The 8,238-nt window shown below is 43.0% G+C and overlaps 2 non-coding genes across 2 annotated transcripts; both read right to left on the minus strand.

Annotated features, from left to right (window-relative positions):
- Nucleotides 1–460: 460 nt before the first annotated feature.
- On the minus strand, nucleotides 461–532 carry TRNAW-CCA (transfer RNA tryptophan (anticodon CCA)). Its single transcript has one exon. It is a non-coding gene; the product is annotated as a tRNA-Trp (tRNA).
- A 671-nt stretch (nucleotides 533–1,203) lies between these two features.
- On the minus strand, nucleotides 1,204–1,275 carry TRNAD-GUC (transfer RNA aspartic acid (anticodon GUC)). Its single transcript has one exon. It is a non-coding gene; the product is annotated as a tRNA-Asp (tRNA).
- Nucleotides 1,276–8,238: the final 6,963 nt, after the last annotated feature.

Consider the following 8,238-nt stretch of genomic DNA (forward strand, 5'->3'; position numbering starts at 1 on the left):
AAGATTGTTTACAGTGTGCGTCTCCCGGTAAGGGCTAAAACAGGTGAATTATTACTATCATAGTCGAAACTAGAAAATTTATTGTACTCGCTTTCAAAAGGCAAATTGCCTAAAACCGTTTTTTGGAAGAACAAGCTGTACAGCACATATTGTACACGTCCTGTGATGGCCCAGTGGACTGACATGCCCACTTACGACAGCAGTCAGTTTACCTCTCTGTGCATTATGCACAGTAAGTAACAACAAAAAAACTCACTTTAAAAGGCCAAACATTATAAATATCACCTTTAAGGATCTTCACTAGTAAGCCTCCACTTTCTGCAAACCAAGGATTACAAAGACAATATTTAAACGAGGAGGAGTTAATTCTAACATTAACAACATTTTCGAAAAATGGCGGGACTACACCTAGGTTTACTGAAGTGGGCGGTAAAGCGAAGAGGAAGGGAAGAAAAAGGCTTGACCCCGACGTGATTCGAACACGCAGCCTTCTGATCTGGAGTCAGACGCGCTACCGTTGCGCCACGAGGTCCTGCTGGGCTGTGGCTCGCGCAGTTTCTTAGGACTCGGATAACATGGCGTTTCTTCCGGGAGCATGCGGTCTTTTTTACAGATCACTCCCTGCCCCTCTGCCCAGTTATGTGTCCAAGTTGGAGACCGATTACTTCAGTGACCAAACTCTCCCGACAGCTAGCCCCTATCGGGATCGAGACGTAAGGAGTAGAGGCGGGAAAATGGGCTCTCAAATTTACTAGGGTCCCCAGGGTCAAAGGAAACGGGTCCTTCCTCTTCAGCAAGCCGTTTCCGTTCTTGCCCGCCCCGCCACCTCTCCGTTAGGCGCGGAATCTCCGCCCTCTCTTTCCCCTCCCCCCGCGGATTCCGCGCTCTGAGTTCATGACCTCGAGTTACCGGGCGGGGTGCCACTGCGCACGCGCAGACCTCTGCCGGCCGGCAACCCGGAGCAAGTGCAGCGGGTTCTCGAGTGGTTTTCTTTTTCCTTTCCCTCTTCTGCCAACAAAATAAAGAACCTTCTCTCAGGGGTGGCTTTCATTTCACTGTGAGCATTAAGCTTAAAAGTCACCATTTTGAAAAGACACGATTGTGCACTTTAGAGAGGAATCTCAGCGTTATTGTATTTGACAGTGCTGTCGCGCAATTAAGAGGAACGGAGGATACAGTAGCAGGTCAATAAAAGGCCACAACCTCCCCGTCGGGGAATTGAACCCCGGTCTCCCGCGTGACAGGCGGGGATACTAACCACTATACTAACGAGGAGCTGTTAGACAGATTCTTTCTGGATACTATCTCAAGGATAACAAGGCCCTGGGACTCGTCAGCCCTCCTCCCACTAAGCGGGTGGTGTAGAAACCTCTGCTCTTGGACCTGCTGTTTCGCTTAATCCTCTCTGGGCGCGTTGGACTCTTTTTGTTGTTAGAAGAAAAGGTTTAGAAAAAAATTAAACAAATACAATTTCAAACGTGTTGATAAATTGGATGGAAATACCTTCCCAGGGCTCTTCCGTAAGATGTTTTTGGGGGGGGTTTGTTTTTTAAATGCTGGCCACGAGTATGTGAGTCGAAGCAGAGCTTCACCCTAACAAACGTGTACGTCGTATTTTCCTTTTGAAGTTGAAGTTCAAGGATATCTTTTGGTTGCCAGATGTCTGTGAAAGTCGGGGTTGTTCCAGTCCTGGAACAACCTATAAGAAAGGTTATAAATAGTATCCAGTCCTGTGCCTGCTCAAACAATCCTTAGCATAAAAACGCTCCAGCCGCGGTCCAATGAAATTTTATCTGCTGACTTTTCCTGCGTTGCCCTCTTTCCTGAGGCGTCTACGGTTTTACTTGGAAATGACAAAAATAAATTTGTAAATGATTAAATAATAACACGTTTAAACAACTCAAAACAAGGGCGTGCCACTGATGAATCCGAGGGTTAGGAAAGTGCCCTAATGGGACAGCGCGGATCATCTTAAAGCCTTTTCGTAAACAGGATCAAGCCTCTGGGACTGGGAGGCCTCACGTGTAAACTTTTGACTTTGTAGCTAAATAAGCGTAAATATAGCCACAGACACCCATCAAGGTTGAAAGGGTTTCATCACAGATCTTAAACGTGTGTTAGGAATCCCATGTTTGGGTAGTGTGCTTGCTATGCATGAATGGTGTTTTTATAGATTGTAGATCACATGGTACTTTTTCACCAGATCAAAGGGATAATTCGCTCAATGCAGACTTTAAACAAATGGCAATTTCTGAGGCCTGTTTTGGCTTTTCAGATTTTTTTTTAAAATTATTTATTTTTTTACTCTGAAATGCATCAAAAGCTCAGTGCATGGTGCCTGCTTTTATTCTGACCCTCCAATAACTCTTGTGAAGTCCAAAGGGCACTGTGATAACTGTGATCATGTCCTTTAACTAGTAAGATTTAAGGGGCTTGCCCCAGGTTTCCTGTTTGTAGAGCTGTAGGGCAGTGGAAACCCACCTTTCCTGAATGGGGCCCCCTCCCTCACCCTTCCACACTGTGGGAGAAGCAGCTTAATCTTTGTTCCTCCAGTAGAGATAACATCCTCTCCACGAAGCTCTGGTAGAGCAAAGCCAGTGTTGATGCACACATAATGCCCCTGCTCTTTTTTCGTCCCTGGGGGAACTAAGCGGCAGCTTGAGTGAGCAGAGATAAGAGAGCAGGGAACTCTGCAAGCACCTGCTGTACACCTTCCTAAAATGGAAAGGAAAAGAGAGGAGTGTTATCCTGAGCAGGGCAAGGGAGTTCAGAGATTCTTCTCTGTCAGCACTGGGAGAAAGTAAAGGTTAAAATCTGATTGGTGGTACAGAAGGCACAGAACTCTCTTTGAACGTAAATGGCATGACAGCAATGGTGTTATTGAAAGTCTCAAATTTTGCTCTGCATAAAGAACTATATCTCACATCACACTTATAAAATGATTTACTTTCATTTCATTTGCTCAACATCCCCGTGAGGTCAATAGGGCAAGTGTTTTCTATTTTACTGGCGGATAAAAAGAACCTTGTGCAAGGCGGCGCAGGTAGGAAGGCCGGAATCACCCACCACTGACTGCAAATCCTGTGCTGCATAATTCCATATATATATGTGTACATCCATAGGGTGCCAAAAAATGTACACACATTTTAAGAGATGTTATCTATGTGTTACTTTTAAAGTTGCATTGAAGGTACTGTTTACTGCTCAAGTGTACTGAGACATGCTATGCACATTCATTTTACCTGCAATTTGCACATTTTGGGGGAATGATCAGTTTTACTTCTAACAAGATCTCTTAAAAATGTGCATAATTTTTTTGACACCTTCTATATATATATAGAGAGAGAGACACACACACACATTCACACACAAATAAATATATGTTATGGAAAGAAAGGTTATAAATAGTATCACACTTGTTCTATGTTATTAAATAATACTTGCCAATGTATAATTACTTGATAGTCACTATTTATTCATTGACTTATTATTATTATTACTATTATTCAAGACAGAGTCTCACTTAGTTGCCCTGGTGTTGAGTGCTGTGACATCATAGCTCACAGCAACATCAAACTCTTGGGCTCAAGCGATCCTCTTCCCTCGGCTTCCTGAGTAGCTGAGACTACAGGTGTCTGCCACAATGCCCTGTTATTTTTTAGAGATGGGGGAGGGGGGAGGTCTTGCTTTTGCTCAGACTGGTCTTGAACTTGTGAGCCACCATGCCAGTCCTTCAGACATTTTTTTTAGAGGCATGAAGAGATTTTAGTGGATAAATCCTGTTCTTATGGAACTTTCGTTCTAATACCAAACAGACAATAAATAATGAATATAATAAATAGATAAGTATGTTAGACAGTGATAAGAGCAGAAATGGAAGCCCAATGAGGCGGCTCACACCTATAATCCTAGCACTCCAGGAGGTCCAGGTGGGAGAATAGCTTGAGGTCAGAAGTTCAAGACCAACCTAAGAAAGAGTGAGCCCTCTCCACCCCATCTCTACCAAAAATAGAAAAAAAAATTATTTGGGTATTTGGCAGATGCCTTTAGTCCCAGTGAGGCAGGAGGATCCTTTGGGCCCAGGAGTTGGAGATTGCAATAAACTATGATGACACCACTATACTCTAGCCCAGTGACAAAGTGAAAACCTGTCTCAGGAAAAAAAAAAAAAAAAAAGCCAAAATAGAAAAAAAAAAAAATAGTAGAGTAAGAGAGTTTGGAGAGTGGAAAGTTAAATAAAATGGTCAAGGATGGGTGGCTCCAGTGGTACTCAGTGTAGCTCAGTGGGTAGGGTGCCGGCCACATACACCAAGACTGGAGGGTTCAAACCTGGCCTGGGCCAGGTTTGAAACAACAATGACAACTGCAACAACAACAACAAAATGGTCAAGTAAGCCTCATAAAAAAGAACATTGGAGCAGACTTGAAGGAGGTAAGATACTATAGAGAGGACATTCATTGCAAAGATTTGGCTTTTTTTTTTTTTTTTTTTTTTTTTTTGTAGAGACAGAGTCTCACTGTACCGCCCTCGGGTAGAGTGCCGTGGCATCACACGGCTCACAGCAACCTCTAACTCTTGGGCTTACGCGATTCTCTTGCCTCAGCCTCCGGAGCAGCTGGGATTACAGGCACCCGCCACAACGCCCGGCTATTTTTTTGTTGCAGTTTGGCCAGGGCTGGTTTGAACCCACCACCCTCGGCATATGGGACCAGCTCCCTACTCACTGAGCCACAGGCGCCACCCAAGATTTGGCTTTTATTCTGAGGAAAATGGGGAGCCAATGGAGGGTTTATAGGGTTTTTTTATTGTCTCGGCGCCTATAACTCAGTGGCTAGGGTGCCAGCCACATACACCAGAGGTGGCAGGTTCGAATCCAGCCCAGGCCTGCCAAACAACAATGACAATTACAACCAAAAAATTGCCAGGCCTTGTGGTGGGCGCCTGTACTCCCAGGTACTTAGGAGGTTGAGGCAAGAGAATCACTGAGTTTGAGGTTGCTGTGAGCTGTGACCCCAGGGCATTCTATTGAGGGCGACAAAGTAAGACTCTGTCTCAAAAAAAAAAAAAGTCTTTTTGGGAGGGGGGTGGGGCCTTGGTGTGTGCCACACTTTCTAGGGGCAAGACATGATTGCAAGAGGGACTTTACCTAACAAATGCAATTAGTGTAACCTGGCTTATTGTGGGCGGCGCCTGTGGCTCAGTGAGTAGGGCGCCGGCCCCATATACCGAGGGTGGCGGGTTCAAACCCAGCCCCGGCCAAACTGCAACAAAAAAATAGCCGGGCGTTGTGGCGGGCACCTGTGGTCCCAGTTGCTTGGGAGGCTGAGGCAGGAGAATCGCGTAAGCCCAAGAGTTAGAGGTTGCTGTGAGCCGTGTGACGCCATGGCACTCTACCGAGGGCCGTACAGTGAGACTCTGTCTCTACAAAAAAAAAAAACAAAAAAAAAACCTGGCTTATTGTACCCTCAATAAATCCCCAACAATAAAAAAAATTTTTTTTTAAAAAGACTTTTTATTGATACGTAATGATTGTATGTATTTATGGGGTACATGTGATATTTTGGTAATGCATACAGTGTATAATGATCAAATCAGGGTATTTAAAATAGCCATTGCCTCAAACGTACATTTCTTTGTATTGGGATTATTTCAAATCTTATAGCTATTTTGAAATTACGGTAAATTATTGTTAACTAGTCATCCTACTGTGCTATCAAACACTATAACTTATTTCTTTTAATTGTGTGTTTGTGCCCATAGGCTGGCCTCTCTTCGTGCCTCACCCCTTCCCAGCCTTGGTAACCATCATTCTACTCCATCTCCATGAAAATTGCAGGGTTGTGAACAGAGTAGTGATACGGTCTGATTCGTGTTTTGAAGGGTCTTTGGCTGTTGGGTTGAGAGTAGATTATAGGAGGCAGGGGCAGAAGCAAGGAGATCTATGAAGTCTATTGCAATAATCCATGAAAGATGATAGTTGTTCAGGCCAGAGCGGAAGTAGCGGAGAAAGTAAGAGATGCTGATATATTTTGAAGGTTGAGCCCATAGAATTTCTCAATAAAGTGAAAAAGAGATATGAAAGAAAAAGAGGAATCAAAGATGGCTCCAAAATTTTTGGCCTAAGCAACTGGAAGGAGGGAGTTGCCATCACCGAAGTGCAGAAGAGAATAATACACAACTTCAGCATGGTCAGCATTTCAGTTTTGGGTGTGTTGAGGCTGAGACATGGAGCAGTCCATTGAATATAATAGTTGAGTACTCATGGTGTAGGCCCAACACAGTACTGGGTCCTGGAGCTACAGTGATGAACAAAGACAGATTCTAAGCAAAGGAAACATGTCACTAATTAAAGAAAAACAAAACAAAATGAAAAAGAACAACTGTAAGGCCGGGCAAGGGGCTCATGCCTGGAATTCTAGCACTCTAGGAAGCTGAGGTGGGTGGATTGCCTGAGCTCACAGGTTCGAGACCAGCCTGAGCCAGAGCAAGACCCCTTTCCTCTAAAAAATATCCAAGTGCTGTGGTGGGCACCTGTAGTCCCAGCTACTTGGGAGGCTGAAGCAAGAGGATCACTTTAACCCAAGAGTTTGAGGTTGCTGTGAGCTATGATGCTACAGCACTTTACCAAGGGTGACCAAGTGAGACTCTGTCTCACAAAAAAAAAAAAAAAAAAATCAAGATATAGGCTATTTCTATCTCTCTATCACTTTCATCACAAAGTTCCCTTATGTCCCTTTTTGGTCAAAGGGTCCTCCCTACAGCCTCAGGCAAACAGTGCGTCATATAGTATAGAACTTTTCGAGTATGGATTCTATCCCTTAGCCGAATGCTTTTGAGAGTCACCCATGACACTGCATGTGTAGTAGTTTTTAAAAAATTCCTGATTAGTATTCCATTGTATGGATGTTCATTTGCTTATCCACTCACCAGTTGGTAGACATTTGGGTTGTTTCCAGTTTTTGATGATCATAAATACAGGGTGGACACAAAGTTTGTGTGCAGTTTAAAATAGTTTAACATAGTAAATTGCATATGAACTTACGTCCACCCTGTATAGCTATTATAAAACTAAGTGTACAGGTTTTTCTGTGATGTGGTGTCTTTATTTCTCTAGGAGTGGGGTTTCTAGGTCTTAGGGTAAATCTATGTTTATCTTGGTAAGAAATTGTTACACTTTTCCTACATGGCTGTAACATTTTGCTTTCTCACTAAAAATACATAAAAGTGGCTTATTTTATATCTTTGCTAGCACTTGGTATTGTAAAGGTTTTTCTTTTTGAGCCATTATACTATCAATAGGTGTATAGTGGACTCTCCTCGTGGCTTTAATTTGCCTTTCCCTGAGGATTAATGATGTTGAACATCTTTTCAAGGATTTATTTAAGTTATCTTTTGCCCATTTTTGTTTTTCTGTTGTATTTCTTTTCCTTTTTGTTTTCTAGCCATCTTCAGTTAAGACAATCAAACGACAAAATTACGAGTTTAGCTTGAAGGTTTTAATTGACTTTTATTTGCTGTTCTAGAATCAGGCAATAGCTCATTCCATAAAATAGAGTGAGGCTGGCTTTGAGGAAAGCAGAGACAGAACAAAAAGTGGATTGGTCATTTAAAGATACTTTCTTTGTAAAGGTTAAAGCAGAAGGGACTTCCTTATTTTTCTGGCTAAGACTGGCTTGTGTGGGTATTTGGCTATTATCATTCACTCTCCTGGTTTCTGGGAAGTTCAGGTAAACAGCTTCGTTTTGGCATGGCGATGTGGAATTTTAGCACAAATGACTCCAGTGGTCTCTTAGGTCTGGTACAGTAGTTCAGTCCAAACCAATGGCCTCTTATAATTTTTTTTTTTTTTTTTGAGACAGAGCCTCCAGCTGTCACCCTGGAGTGGCCTAGAGTGCCATGGCATTACAGATCACAGCAACCTCCACCTCCTGGGCTCAAGCGATTCTCCTGCCTCCGCTCTTATAATTTTTGTTAAATACAATTTAATCTTTATTTAAATCCCATGAGTTTAGTGTGATAGTTGTCTCCCTTTTACAATGAGGAAACTGAGACAAAGGAAGGCTAATGCCACAGAAGTAGAAACTAATTACAAAATACTACAGGATCACAGAGAAAGAAGGACAAGACTGGGCAAAGAAGACCTTCTTTTTAGCTGGGGGTTGAAAAAAACGTTGGAGAACTATGAAAGAAAAGGAAGGGAAAGTTTCCCAGCACTCAGGGAAAAGGGAGCTACAAAG

The sequence above is a fragment of the Nycticebus coucang genome, chromosome 3, assembly GCF_027406575.1.
Source record: "Nycticebus coucang isolate mNycCou1 chromosome 3, mNycCou1.pri, whole genome shotgun sequence".
In the NCBI taxonomy this organism is placed as follows: domain Eukaryota; kingdom Metazoa; phylum Chordata; class Mammalia; order Primates; family Lorisidae; genus Nycticebus; species Nycticebus coucang.